Source organism: Scleropages formosus, chromosome 14 (genome assembly GCF_900964775.1).
Source record: "Scleropages formosus chromosome 14, fSclFor1.1, whole genome shotgun sequence".
Lineage (NCBI taxonomy): Eukaryota > Metazoa > Chordata > Actinopteri > Osteoglossiformes > Osteoglossidae > Scleropages > Scleropages formosus.
Genome location: NC_041819.1, coordinates 10,590,488 through 10,606,553, shown reverse-complemented (window position 1 = coordinate 10,606,553; position 16,066 = coordinate 10,590,488). Strand labels below are relative to the sequence as shown.

The following is a 16,066-nucleotide window of genomic DNA, read 5'->3' as shown; positions in this document are numbered from 1 at the left end:
CTCAAGCAGTAAAAAAACATGGATTGCACTGTAGAATGCAATTGGAACTAAGCAGAGCAATTGGGAGGAAACAATCACATTGCTTCAATCTTTAGCCCTATGTGTGTAACATTTGTCCTATATTTCATCTTCTTGAATCCTTTTAAGATGCTCCCATATGTTTTTCAAGATTGTACAAAATGACAGACGGAAAATTATTCTGTTTGAACTCTTTTCTGATTACAGTTCCTAGTGTTTATAACAAGGCTGACAAAAATTAGCAGAAAATTAAACCAAGTAAGGATATAATAATTGGAATGCCATAGATTTTGTGTAGCTCTTTTCATTGCTAAAACTTCAGAAACATGTAAAAATATATTTTATATAATTTTTTAAAAATATTTTTTCACCAAATCCCCAGATATGAAACTGTAAGTGGACCATAAAAAAAAGGATTTATTAGAAGAGTGGCATACAAGACAGTCACTACTGTTGTATAGCTGTAAAACAAGATATGAGTGAATACTGAATCAGGCTGGAGGGATCTGATGGAAAAGGCCAGAACACAACATTTCTTATGGGAATTTACCACCCAGTCCATCAAAGATTTTTGGGGTCTTTTTCTGGGTTTCTTCTGGAGAATGTTTCATATTACATCACTCAAAGACATGAACTAGTAAGCCCAATAGGTAAAACTGTCCTAATAATACTCTGAATTCTGAAATAAACAGCCTCTTAACTGCCACTGCAAATCAGACAGATGACAGCGGAGGGTCAGAATGTTAGCATGAACCAGCAGAGCGAACATGGAACAAAACTTCATAGAAGTCATAAGTCATTGAAAATGTCTCTCTAACAACACAGTAAACATGAAGGAAGGCTGAGCAAATCTCTCTCTGTAGTCTGATCCTCACACCCACAGCCTTGTACTCCAGCTACCAGATTAGTTTCACATGACTATTCAACATCAATCCCAATTTATTGCCTTTGCACTAGTTGGGTGACTGCTCTCCTACAATCTCACACATTCACCCTTTGCAATACACATCCAGAACCTGCTGGCACTTCCTAAATCATGTCAAACAAATTGATATTTATGGAGTTGTACTTGGGTACTACTGTACTTCCTATGGAGAAAATACTTTCATGATTAAAAACATATTATAGCACCAGTCTGGATCCCATTCACAATGAAATATCACTGGAAGGCTTCTTCTACAGCTGTGATAGAGAATCGATCATTCATACAGTACAGTGGAGTCTTAGACATTTATCAAAGTTAGACTGCCACATATGTATTTATAGTCTCAAATTGTTACACTAACATACGCAATGCATACCTTGACAAAATCTTGGATGCAAAAAATTTGCATGAAGTTTTGTGCATTTTGTGCATTTTCTGCATCACCAAATCATGGAGAACATTCTTATCTTGTGCATCTGTACTATTTCAAAGATTTACGTGTATGCACTGCAGGTATTCGGTCCAGACTGTCTACCTATCACATTTTGTTAAAGATTAATCTTTAAATAGAGGACATTATACAAATGGAGGAAGAAACGCATATGAAGACTTATACTCTGTATATATTTAAATATACTGTACTTGCTATTGAATGGGTATCCAACCTCTAGAACAAACACCATTATAGCTTTTTTGGTATCTTACATTTACTACAGCACTTATTTAGCAGATACTTTTCTCTCCAGTGACTTCCAATGAACTCGATATAGTGTTATCAGCCCACACACCTTATTCACCAAGGTGACTTACACTACTAGATAAACACACTCTCTGTCACTCAGACACTATAGGTGAACCTGAACAGCATGTCTTTGGACTGTGGGAGGAAACCAGAGCACCCAGAAGAAACCCACACAGACACGGGGAGAGCATGCAAACTCCACTCAGACTCAGCAAGGATCGAACCCATGATTTCTTGCACCACGCAGGCACTGTGATACAGCAGCACCTCCCACTTCAGCTTTTACTAAACATACTAGCACAAGAGCTGCATGCTTTTTTTTGAAAGCTGCATGTATTTGCTTGACTGCGGAATTACTGCACTCTTTATATTGTTGCCTGTTTGTTGGCATGGCATTTGCCCTCTGGTGTCACAGCGCATGCAACATCATGTCATTCAGCAGGAGCCACTCACATTGGACAAGAAGGTGCTTTGGCCGCTGGACAAACATGACACCTGATGGCACAATGATCAAGGGACTTATGTGGACTGAAACCTTCTGTTAGTTCCTCCTCATACTGCAGTTGAAACACCTGAAGACAAGGCAGCCAGAGGAACTGTGGGTACAAAAGTGTTTATTTTCAGTTGGACTGTTCTCTCAGTTTCCATTTTTGTCTCCGTTGCCCCCTCTGGGTTTCTGAGATTTCCTGCCATGCAAATGAATATGTTAACATTTCTGTTTACTTGATTTATACTGATACTTAAAAAAAAAAAAAAAAAAGACAAAGTTTAATAAGTACTGAGAAACGCTGTGGCAACACCATTCAAAGGAAACAATACAAAAGCAAATTTAGACACCATGGAAGGACATTTTAAGTTCTATGCATCATTTTTGGATATTATCCAAATGATTCATATACTTTGAATTTAAATGACACTGTCACATCCCACGGGGTCACTGCCCCTCCTGGTCAGAGGCGGCGCCACTCAGTGCCGCTAGCTAACGCTCACCTATCACCTCACAGGCTCGTAGGACATGGAGGTATAAAAGGAGCCAGCGGAGCAGAACTAGTCGCGGATTCTTAATCAGCAGTTCTCTTGTGCTTCGTTGGCGATTGGTAGTCTCTTGTTCCCTCAGTTTGTTTTCTAGGTGTGCATGTTCCAGTCCCGAGTGCCCGTCCCGTCAGTTCCTGCCTCTTGTTCTTCAGTCCTGGTCCATCGTTCCTGTCCGGTATTTCGTCACGTCTCAGGGTTGCGGTCAGACTCACAGATTAGCGTTTCACTGTTCACCGTAGTTCCAACACCGTGTGTGTTTCCTGGTCTCGTGTTTCTTGTTTCACTTCCACCGAGTGTCTTACAATATTCACCGTACACGTCTAACCTCACACTGCACGTGAAGTCATTATATATTTCGTCTGTGTTTGGACGTAATAGCAACGCGCGTCCGTGTCGGACTCCCGTCCGGACGCTACAGAAGAATCCGCCTGCTAATATGACTTCAGCGGAATGGCGTGAGCTGGCGGATCTGACAGAGGCGAACCAAGAACGGCTCCTGGTTTGCGCAAATGCCGCTAGCCGCCTCACAGATCAGTTGGGGCGGTTGACACGACTCCTCGGTCGCGGTGGGCGGGGCGCCGATCCGACCAGTTCGCAAACGCATGATGATTGGCGGACATGTCTTTTTGATCGTCTTTATGCTTCCTCGGGTCCTCGCGCGGAGCCCACGAGCCCTGTGCAGACCAATGGGATCAGCGCTACTGAGCAGCTGTCCGTTCCCTTCCCGGAGGCTTTGCAAGGTAGTAGAGGTGAGAACCAGAATTACACAGAATACTCAATCTCCAGTCCAGCCTCTCTGTTCCCAGGGCCCTACTCTCCAGAGTCACCCCCTAGCCCAGACAGAAAGACAGAGAGACAGTTCTTCCCCAGCACCAAGAGTTTTCAGGTGCGTTCCAGGTCTCCAGTGGAGAAGACATCCAGCCCCCGATTGTCAAGACCACTCTCTCAGGAGTTCTCGCCGGATTACCGGAGCAACTCCAGGTCCAGCCGGACCCCGACGCCGCCAGGGCAGCAGGTGCCCTACAGCCCTGTGGACAGTGAGCCGGCTCAAGCACGCAACCTTGTCAGCTGTGCAGGGCTCGAAGAACAGTGCGTCAGACAGGGAATAATACGACTCAGTAACGGGCGTTTGACAGAGGAGGAAAGGAGGCGCCGTTTTCTGCAACGCTTGTGCTTTTACTGTGGAGCTGCGGATCACGTTCAGGTTTCCTGTCCAGTGCGGCCACCCCGTGGATCCCAACGGACCGACTTACTGGTGAGTGATGTATCTCTCCATACCTCCCTGTTGACATTACCAGTTACAGTATCCTGGGGTTTCCAGCAGCAGCAGACGGAAGCTATGGTAGACAGCGGCGCTGCAGGGAATTTCATGGATCATGATATGGCCGCGTCCTGGGGCTTGCCCTGTGCCCGATGCCCAAAACCCCTGGCTATTAAAGCTATTGATGGCGCTCCAATCGGGTCGGGGCGTGTAGAACAGCGCACAGAGCCCGTTACTATGCAGGTAGGGCCACTCCATAAGGAACAGATATGGTTCTATCTGATTAAGTCCCCTGATAACCCCATTATTTTGGGATATCCATGGTTATGCACCCATGACCCTATTATCTCTTGGAGTGAGGGGAAACTGCTGTCTTGGGGACAGCAGTGTCCCAAACACCTGGAGACGTCTTGTAACTCCACATCCATAGAGAGCCCTAATGCAGATCTTCCCCTGCAGCTTCCAAGGGAGTATGCAGATCTAGTGGCGGTGTTTAGCAAACACAAGGCTGCAGAACTGCCTCCTCATAGACCTTGGGATTGTGCTATAGATCTTTTTTCGGGCACTACACCCCCTAGGGGGCGGGTATACCCTCTTTCTCAACCTGAACATCAGGCAATGGAGGCTTATATAACGGAGGCACTAGAAGCCGGATTCATCCGGCCGTCTACCTCTCCAGCTTCCGCTGGCTTTTTCTTTGTTGAGAAAAAGGACGGGGGTTTGCGCCCCTGTATTGATTATCGGGGGCTAAATGCCATTACTGTGAAGTACCCGCACCCCTTGCCTCTTATCACGTCGGCCCTCGAACAGGTTTCCGGTGCTACCATCTTTACTAAACTGGACCTTAGGAGTGCATATAACCTGATTCGCGTTAGGGAAGGGGATGAGTGGAAGACCGCCTTTAGCACCGCCCTCGGCCATTATGAGTACCTGGTCATGCCTTTTGGCCTGGCGAATGCACCTTCCGTATTCCAGGCTTTTGTTAATGAAGTACTCAGAGAACTAATTAATCGCTCAGTATTAGTGTATCTGGATGATATCCTGATCTTTTCTCGGTCCCGTGAGGAGCATATTGGACATGTCAGGGAGGTGTTGCAAAAGCTGGCAGCACATAAGCTGTACGTGAAAGGGGAGAAGTGCCAGTTCCATGTGCACTCTGTGGATTTCCTGGGGTACATCCTAACACCCAACGGGGTCACGATGGATCCACAGAAGGTCTCGGCAGTTCTGTCATGGCCTCAGCCAAAGACAGTAAAGGACCTGCAACGGTTCCTAGGTTTTGCGAATTTCTATAGGCGCTTCATAAGGAACTTCAGTTCCGTTGCAGCCCCGTTGACTGCGCTGTTAAAAGGAGCCCCTAGGCGCCTGACCTGGACTCCTGAGGCGAGTCAGGCCTTTGAAGACCTAAAGCAGCGTTTTACTTCTGCCCCAATCCTGAAGCACCCTGATCCCAAACTGCCCTTTATTGTGGAGGTTGATGCTTCTGAGGCCGGGGTAGGGGCAGTGCTCTCACAGCGCCAGGGAAGTCCCCTGAAGCTCTATCCATGTGCGTATTTCTCACACAAGATGTCGCCTACTGAACAGAATTATGATGTAGGAAACAGGGAGCTCTTAGCCATAAAGATGGCCTTAGAAGAGTGGAGACATTGGTTAGAGGGGGCTACGCACCCATTCTTAGTGTTAACTGATCACCGGAACCTGGAGTATCTGCAGAAGGCAAAGAGGCTCAATTCCAGACAGGCGCGGTGGGCCATGTTCTTCACCAGGTTCCGTTTCACGGTGACCTATCGTCCTGGCTCCAAGAACGGCAAGGCCGATGCCCTGTCCCGTTTGTTCGAGGTATCGCCTCAGCTCTCCCCACCAGACACCATCTTGTCCCCGACGCAGTTTGTGGCTCCTATCCGTTGGGCTTTATTGGACGATATCCAAGCAGCCCAACGTCAAGAACCCGGTCCCAACGAGCAGCCCCAAGACAAAGAATACGTCCCGTCCACTGTTCGGTCCGAGCTCCTACACTGGGCCCATGATGGTCCAAGTACAGGACACCCAGGGGTCAACCGAACCTTGAAGCTTCTCGCTGAACGCTTCTGGTGGCCATCCATGAAACAGGACGTACGAGACTTCGTCCTTGCCTGCACCACATGTGCCCAGGCCAAGGTCCCACGGCAGCTGCCAGCAGGGCTTTTAGAGCCACTCCCGATTCCCAACCGTCCATGGTCCCATATAGCGGTGGACTTCCTTACTGATCTTCCGTGTTCTGATGGAAACACCACCATATTGGTCGTCATAGATCGCTTTTCCAAGGCCTGTCGACTGATTCCTCTGAAAGGTCTACCTACAGCCCTGGAGACCGCGGAACTGCTGTTCCAACATGTCTTCCGGCTGTATGGCCTGCCAGAGGATGTCGTCTCGGACAGGAGACCCCAGTTCACCTCAAGAGTCTGGAAGGCCTTCTTTGCCCGCTTAGGAGTCTCAGTCAGCCTCTCCTCTGGGTATCATCCACAGTCTAATGGGCAAGTGGAACGCCTCAACCAGGAGGTTGGACGTTACCTGCGGAGTTATTGTGCTCAGAATCAAGCGGATTGGAGCAGATACCTCCCCTGGGCAGAGTACGCCCAGAACTCCCTGGTCCATTCGTCCACAAACTTAACTCCTTTCCAGTGTGTGCTCGGTTACCAGCCTCCGCTGTTCCCGTGGACGATGGAGACCAGTGGGTTGCCAGCTGTGGACGACTGGTACAAGAGGAGTGAGTCGGTGTGGGAATCCGCACATGTCCGTCTCCAGGAGGTGGTATCCCACCAAAAGGAGAAGGCCGACAAAAGGCGTAGGACTGTATTGTACCAGCCAGGGCAGAGAGTATGGTTGTCCACCCAGGATCTCAAACTGCATTTGCCCTCGAAGAAACTTGCCCCCCGTTTCATCGGCCCCTTCAAGATCCTGAAGAGGATCAACCCGGTTTCTTACCGTCTTCAGTTGCCCTCGCGTTATCGTATCTGTCCCACGTTTCATGTTTCGCGCCTCAAGCCCCATTGTGTTTCCGCCCTGCAGAGCCCAGCAGTTGCTCCACCTCCACCGTTGGATGTGGATGGTTCTCCTGCCTACTCCGTCAGGGCCCTCCTGGACTCCAAACGGAGACGGGGTACGCTGTACTATCTGGTCGACTGGGAGGGCTATGGGCCGGAGGAGCAGTCTTGGGTACCAGCACGGGACATCTTGGACCCAGCTCTTATTGAGGACTTCCATGAGTGTCATCCAGATCGGCCTGCTCCGCGACGGCGGGGGCGACCGCCTACCCGCCGGCGTTCTGCGGCTGGAGCCGCCCCTGGAGGGGGGGGTACTGTCACATCCCACGGGGTCACTGCCCCTCCTGGTCAGAGGCGGCGCCACTCAGTGCCGCTAGCTAACGCTCACCTATCACCTCACAGGCTCGTAGGACATGGAGGTATAAAAGGAGCCAGCGGAGCAGAACTAGTCGCGGATTCTTAATCAGCAGTTCTCTTGTGCTTCGTTGGCGATTGGTAGTCTCTTGTTCCCTCAGTTTGTTTTCTAGGTGTGCATGTTCCAGTCCCGAGTGCCCGTCCCGTCAGTTCCTGCCTCTTGTTCTTCAGTCCTGGTCCATCGTTCCTGTCCGGTATTTCGTCACGTCTCAGGGTTGCGGTCAGACTCACAGATTAGCGTTTCACTGTTCACCGTAGTTCCAACACCGTGTGTGTTTCCTGGTCTCGTGTTTCTTGTTTCACTTCCACCGAGTGTCTTACAATATTCACCGTACACGTCTAACCTCACACTGCACGTGAAGTCATTATATATTTCGTCTGTGTTTGGACGTAATAGCAACGCGCGTCCGTGTCGGACTCCCGTCCGGACGCTACAGACACATCTGCTAGGTATAAGGAAACTGATGGACCTTTCTCAGTCAACTTAAAAATATAAATTTACTATGATGTCACTTTGTAGAGGAAATGCATTGGTTTCACACAGAATGAAATGTGTGGGCAGCATCAGTCTTACCTTTGAAGACTCGACTTTGAAGTATATAAATTTACACCCACCATTTCCCTTTGAGTACAGTTCTTAGTTGGTGGAGTTTTAGAGCAAATGAAAATGTAAGCTTCCCTCTTTAAGACTTCAAAAATGTACTGCATAGAGGACAAATAAATTGTAAATAATTTCAAAATGTTGAATATTCCACTAGTAACGTGGTTAATGTTCTGGCCATTCCGAAAAGAAAAAAAAAAAAAAAATAGTGAAATGTTTAAGAAGTCTGTCATGGCATTCTTGGCAGACTGTCACATGTCCAGTAATTGTCACACCCTTCAACAGCTTTCAGACGCAGTCCATCACACAGCTATTCTTCCAGCTCTACTTTGCCATAGACTGATATTTTTAAGCCCACTTATCACAGGGGATATCACTCATCTGAAGACCATCCAGCTGAAGCCTAACATTGAAATTCATGCTGTGGTCTCTGCAGACCATGGGCATAGAGAAGGCTGCTTGGCCAAATGACCTGTCAGACTTTATCTTCAACAAACAACCTCAGTAGAGGGCAGAAGCACTAATGGAAAATGAATGAGTCCATATATACTATAACATGTTTTTTGATTATTCCACTGTAAGTCTAAGGTTCTACAGTGGAATTCAGTGACAGAGTGCATATTTTATGGTGCTAAGAACTGTATTGGACTGTGAACTGGACCCTACTGTGACAATAAAGGGTATGTTGGCATTGCAGTTACATATCTTAGAAGGCATTGGTAAAGCCTTCAAACATTTTAATAGTCACATTCAAGAGTTTGAATAGACTCTTGACTGTGACTCAACTGTTTGTTAACTCACATTGCCACACTTTTGAAAATGTAGTTGAGGTCTAAGAAGGCACGATAAAGAGTCTCATGAACTTGAATACTACATAATTGGTGCATCTGCACAATTACCAGATACATAGTGGTTTGAGTTGTTGCGTTGCACGAGGGTCCCACATTTGAATCTCACTCCTACTATACTGTCCTTCAGCAAGGTGTTTACCCTAAATTGCTCCAGTAAAAAAATTGCATAGCTGTATAAATTGGTAATTGGTTATTTTAAGAAGCTCAGTATACACATTTAAATTTGTAAGTTGCTTTTTTGGAGAAATCTCAGCTAAATGAATCAATATTATAATTATTTTCTATTGCTGCATTAATTAATTAGTCCTTCTGACCCTCTTCAAGTACTGCCCCATTCAGATCATGAGCCATTGTTTAAAACAGTCACCCTAGATCAGTTCACCCAACCCTGATTTTTCTATTGTTAAATCCTCTCCAATGTAATGGATCTCATTTCCCATATCAATTATAGGCTCCTTCATGCAAAATGATTTAATTGACTGTACAATTTGATTGTCGAACCAGGCTGGTGAAGGTGCAGAGTCCTTGTAAATTAGAAATATCAATCTACCACAGGGGGAATGCCTGCCACAGTGAATGTCTGAGGTCCTGTCAAAATGTTTGCAGTGATAGGTGAAAGCAGCTCTGTGTGAATTCTGCCATGTGTCTATCAACACAAAGTTAAATGCCTGAAAAAAGAGAATAATTACAAATTCCGTATGTTTTCTTGACATCTTAAATAACGGACTGACAGGCTTGAGAACCAAAATCAATCACACTGTTGTTGATCCATTTTTTATTTTATTTTATTTATTTATTTATTTATTTATTATTAGTTATTTATTTAACTTTTTTGTTGAAAGTCTGAAATACATTTAAAAATATTATATTTAGAAATTAATCTTTGTCATAACACCTGCATTTTAAATAAAAAAAATAATCATTCTTTAAAAAAGAAAATAGCTAATTGCATCTTTACTTGACTACTGCATAAACTTTGTCAAAAATTTCATTTATTAAGGCAACAGCAATTCAGGTTAAAATTTGGGAATGACAATATACTGAAAGTTTTTTGCAGTCTGAAGAATTAATGCAGTTTAAGACTGTAGTATGGATTTCATCTTCATGGGCTGTCCCATTAGAGTGTGTAGATATTCTGTCCTTTGCTTTAATATGGGGGCAATTGTTTTTTGCCATTTGCTTCACTGTATCCAATGGTAAAGTTTAGCCTTGGCTGAAAACCCAACCGTAGTCTTACACTGACGAACTGCAATGTTATTATTATTATTTTTTTGTTCCCACCATATTTTAAGCTGCTTATAAAACCACCTTTTTACTTGTTGACTTCTTCTTCAGAAAGCAGTCAATACTTAATATCAATGAAACAAGCTAAAAACCCATGGAATTAAGAGGCAGTTGATTAAAACATTCACTATGGTACTTAAATACAAGCTACATTTCATAAGGGACCGAAAATAATTACAAAATTACAGCATAAGCAGATTTACAACTAATTGTAAGATAAATATGTAGTGTAATGCACATTTTATCATTTATCTTTTGCCCCAAAGACAAGATGAAAACAATAGTAAAGAATCCTATACGATTTATTTCTTCGCAGGGGTGTAACTGCACTGCTATAACAACAAATTGGAAAATGAAAATGCCATATTATGCTAAGTGATAATGGTTCACATTCTACCCCTCATGTACAAGAGCTATCTGTGAGGTAATCCTTGGGTATTTATGCAAGAAGTACTTCATGATAGCCATGTAATGGCTTTTAAAGAGCACATAATATGTGCACAGGGATGAGCAATATTAAACAATTGGAAGTTAATGTATCCAATGGGCAAAAAAAAAAAAACATTAAATCAGCATGGGACATACTTCATATTGTAACCTTTCACCAAGAAATGCAGCAATAAAAATACACATAAAAGTAATATATTTTCAGGTAGACAAACCATGAAAATTACTGTAAGTGCCATAAACTATGAACAAAATGTAGTTCAGATGTTGATCTACAGTATTTACTCTATGGGTCATAGACACTATGGATGGATGGATGTGCCTTCAATTCAAGTCTGACTCTTAGCAATCGGTTGTATGGTTCGGAAGGCAAAGGAGGAACAAAAGCGGTTCACCGGTCCCTTTTTCCATTCATATCTAGAGTGTGGGGAGTGCAAACACAGGGTAAACATGCAAACTTTCCACACCCAGTGCTGGACTTCAACCACACACCCACCAAGCAGCTCAGGAGCTGTGTGCTGCCATCTCCCATTCTAGACAGTATAGATTTAAAACTATCCCACAGCTACAATGTTGAGTATTCATTACTAGCCTTGGCTCTGTACTGTAACCTTCATACACGCACTGGCTAAAGCCGCTTGTCCCAAGCGGGGTCGCAGCGAGCCGGAGCCTAACCCGGCAACACAGGGCACAAGGCTGGAGGGGGAGGGGCACACCCAGGATGGGACGCCAGTCCGTCAGAAGGCACCGCAAGCAGGACTTGAACCCCAGACCCACCAGCGAGTAGGACCTTGCCAAGCCCGCTGCGCCACCGCAACCCCCATACCTTCCTATAATATAATGCAATTACATTATCTACAACTACGGTACCTACAAAAAAGACCACTGTAAGAAGGTTTCAAAAAAATGAAACATGCATTTCATGCATGATCTGAAGAAACGTCGTAAGCTAAGCGCTTAGTCTGAAGCCTAGCAACCTGGTTGCCAAGAGACTTGTCAATCATCATGACCAGAGTGCTGCTAAACACAGGACTTCCCGATGACATTAAAATGCACATGACACTAAAAACCAGTATAAATCTCATATCAAATTTTTCACCGTTTCCGCACCAGGTGTTATTTAGAAATCCAAAGACATCAAAGTACTTCCCACGTCATTTTCAGGTCCAGGCATACTTTGGACGTTTAGAGATGTGGAGGCGTTGAAGAGCTGTCATAGTAATTGAACATTTTCTCAGTGCTTTCCCTATATTCAAATGAGACTTAAATGCATGATTTAAATGACATTTAGTAAGACACTGTAACAATATTTCACACTTGTACGATGAGCGGATGCACATGATCGTAAGCCATCGTCTATGACCCACAGCGGGGGTCTCCTGCACAGTGACAGTGATCATCGTGATGATGTTCTTTCCGCTGAAACCTCCGACATACGCGCTGTCAGCGGATCATCGTGGTTCGCAGAGAAGCTCCCGGTGGTTTGAATGCGAGTCAGTAAATAGACACAGCAGTCACGACATACGTTATCAAGCTCTAATTCTAATAAATTGCCTCCTAGATTGAAGGAAGCAACGCACTAGTAGGAAGAACAGCGCGTTTTCTACACACTGAGAGAGACTGACAATGCAGTCATGTCACCAAACACAAATAAATGTGACAAAACCGAACTGATGAACGTGAACAGATGAACAGAGATACCCAAGAAAATCCGCGACTTGTTGACGACAGTTAATATACATGGGGATGTATGTAACGTGCTGTGTAATTTTACCCACTTACTGACAACCAGAGTCTGGCAGAGAGAGAGCGATGAAATCGTTATAGATATTTATTCGATCTTGTTCGCAGTTCTGAGGTGGTATTTTTTTCTGCTCTTCTCTTCGATCTTAAAGTGTTCAGGTCTCCGAGGGGCGAAAAGGCGACAAACCATGAGCAGGCGCCCTGGTCACTCAGTTAGTCCACACTCATGTATAATAAAATATTTTGTCCGTCGGGACTGTCCGCTTACTCCCGTGAGACACTTTACCGGAGTACTGCTACTCATACCAACAGCACATAAACACATTTTTCATCTGGTTCATTGCTTTACTAAGATCACCGACCCACTTTGGGTGACCATACCTTCGGTATTTGAATGTTTCAGGTACTCACTGGATGCGGAGTTAAAAAAAAAAAAAATCCATTCACATGTAAACCGTTAATACGGGGAGCGCAAATTCGGTTTTATTTAAACAGAAGCGCGTTCCGTGTGATGAGCGATCGATCATAATGCGATACCCCTCCAGTAAATAAAACACCAAGAATATTCTGTATGATTATTATGGAGATCAATTTGAAGCGGGCTCATGATAATTTATGAAAATCGCAGGATTTGAGAAATATTTGTTACGTAAGAAGAGCACCATGTTGCTCACACGGGTAAACAGTAAGGTTTTTTTGGGGGGGCAGAGAAAGGAAGAGAAGCACACGGACACGGTTCACACGACGCTCTCACACTCCGGCTTGATGCGGATCATATTGTGAAGCTCATGGAGAACTTGGCAGTCCATAATAAGCCAAGGCACATTGCAGCGCACCGACGGAGCGCTCCCATTCACTATTTGCCCGTCTTAATGACTGAAACTATATGATGCATCGAGTACAACCTGCAAAGTGCGTCGGTTCGTCCGCTGCTGCTCCTTCGCACTCACTTAAATATTTGCATCATCAGTGTGAAGCACTGAAGAATTCCATTATCTCAGGTTATATTCCCTCGTGTATTCTAAATACTATACGTCTATAGTACATCTGATGCTTTTTTTTTTTTTTGTTCTTTCTCCTTTTTTTGGTAACCGACGTTGGATAGGATTAATATAAAAAGATGGACGAAATGCGACTCGGTGTAAGAGCTATTCACGGAGTAAAGTTGCTGTAATGGGATCAGTCAGTCCCTCCAGGTTCCCTAAACCAGGATCCGTGGGCTCTCTCTCATATTTACTGCAGTGCGCGGTTTCTACCAGTGATTTTTAAACACTCCGCAATGATTTTTTTTTTTTTTTTTTTTTTGGTTGAACATGCCAACACGTAAAAAATGAGAAAAACAATGCGTTTGCAACAAATAATGAGGGCACATTTTATGCCGAGACGTTTAAGAGATCCTGCAGACTGCCCAGATGGCTGTGGAGACACCGCTACATTGGATTATCTCCACCGCACGGAAACTGCAGCCAAGTGGTGAATTTGAAAGCCACAGAAAACAAGCATGACAGATTGTCTATAATTCAATCAGACTGCAAAGTTTGAGCGGTAAATAGCACTGGACTTATACTAGGGCCGGCACTGTCTACGTACAGATATAATAAATGTTTGAGTAAAACGGTCCAGTGCATCACCACAACAAGTCATTCCAGCTTAGAGAGGTAAAAAAAAAGACACCTCAAAGAGTAGCAGAGGGAATACAGGAATACACGTTTCTTACCTATAATCTGATTGAATTACCCTTTTCTATTAATCAGTCAGTAAGGAAATGCGATCATCAAAACGCCGGATCAGCAAAAACAGCAGGTTTCCCTCAGTTTTAAGTGAGCGGAGGGGAGTTGGTATCTCATCCAGGTATCCCATTCAAGCAACAGCCAAGTTGTCCAAAGGTGACTTTAATCCGATTAACGCTTTGGAACGGGCGAACCACCAATCTTCCTCTTAAACGCGCGCGATCCACCTGCGAGGGAAATCAGTTATTTTACATGAAACGTAGAAAAAAAAAAGAAGGGGGAAAAAAAAAAGATCGAGATGCTGGAGTGGAGAGGAACTGGCGGGCAGGATGGGAGATGAGAAAAGTCCGATTCCTGCGCGGCGGCAGGGCAGGGGGATGTTGATCAGGGCTCCTCCGGACGTGTGCGCAGTGCCGAGCATCCCCGACGCACATGTGGACGCCTGTTTATGTGCGTGTCGTGGGCATCATCGCGTAACACCACATCCACATCCGACGGGGATTCCTGCTCAGTGCCGCTATGTGAGCGCACACAAGCCGGGTCCTCCTCGGATCGTCAGCCTGGTCCTAAAGCCCGCGGACAGCCTCCCTCTTCAAGGCATTAACTGCGCCTCAGATACGCACTCGGTTATGGGGAAGAAAAGGGAAAGGAAACATCAAGATAACCGCCGCCCCCCCCCACCAACGACTTTTTTCCCCAGAATAAAAATCAGCATAAAGCAGAAGATGCGAGCTGCGGCAGAGCTGTGTACGCGTATGGAAGTTATGAGCGTGTTTGCAAACACCGTCTCCATCATCATGAGCATCATCATCTCCAGGTTTTCATAGCGGACCAGCGGACCAGCAGATCTCGTTTTAATATACATTTACCGCCGCCCAATGGAAAAAGCAGAAACGATTCCGCTTAAAGCGGTACATCTGCGCGAGCTGCGCACAATTTGGTGGAAGCCCGGCGTTAACGCGCACAACAGCCATCTCCCACACTGCAACAGTGGCGACAAATGCACAAGATTAATCGCAAGACCAGTCTCAGAGCACTTGGAACCACATCTAAGTTGCTGCACATGTTTCGTCTTATTACAAGTCTCCTCCTATAATTTCTTGCTGCAGCAATTTGCATATAGGGAAGATGCGGCTGTTTCTGCAGTCTTGGGCTGCCCTGGGGTTTCCATGTTCTGGGGTGTGTGCTGTCACTGAGGTGGCTGAGCAGAGCAGGACGCTGGCCGCTGTGAGCTCCGTGCATGCGCTCGGATCATGGCGCGGCCTGTCCGGCGGGGCCGCTTTGGAGGGCATGTAGGAAGCTTGTCTGATGGGTCCCTTCCACAGGATCAGGTGCCAAGATGTTGTTCATGCTACCTCACCTCCTGTCTCACTCAGTTTCTAATCCATCACTTTTCTCAGTTCTCACCTGCGTGCGGAAGAAGTCAAAATGTGTTCACCGCCGGAACTTGTCAAAATTTGTCCATAACAGCTGCGTGCATCAAACTAAGCAAGTTCGAATATGTCAATTTATCGACCACTTTGAATATTTATTGTAACAAAATTAGAGAGAATGAGTTGTATGTAGAAATGCTGTATATACATTACTATAATTTAAAAAGTAAAAGAAGGGTTGAGTCGTACAAAATGGCAAAATGGTCGTTTTCTTGCCATTTTTTCACCTTGAACCACTTTTTTGAAACTCTGACGAACCACATTTTTGCTAATGAAATGCTGACACATAGTATTGTAATGCACCTTAAGGCTGAACCTGTTCTGAAAAGTGTTTGAAGTTGGCTGCCCAAGCGAGGACAGTTTTGTGAATTAAAGCAGTAATATGTCAGAGTGTTTGCTATGAGGATTAGGAGCTCACAGGAGTGCAGGGGTGCCTGTGCCCGAGGAGGACCTGAATGGCGCTGTTTGATTACTTCAGGACTGTGTGGTCCAGTCAAGGGGGCAGCTTCTGGAGCCCTGCTCATGTGACCTGAATGCTGATGAGAGGGTATTGAGGAGA

The 16,066-nt window shown here is 45.2% G+C and overlaps 1 protein-coding gene across 1 annotated transcript in view; it reads right to left on the bottom strand.

Annotated features, from left to right (window-relative positions):
- LOC108920479 (interleukin-1 receptor accessory protein-like 1) overlaps positions 1-14,596 on the bottom strand; it is a 238,701-nt gene extending 224,105 nt beyond the window's left edge. The window contains exon 1 of the mRNA XM_029258069.1: positions 14,062-14,596. The gene's annotated coding sequence lies outside the window, so the exon portion shown is untranslated. The remainder of the gene's footprint in view (positions 1-14,061) is intronic.
- Between the last annotated feature and the right edge of the window lie 1,470 nt (positions 14,597-16,066).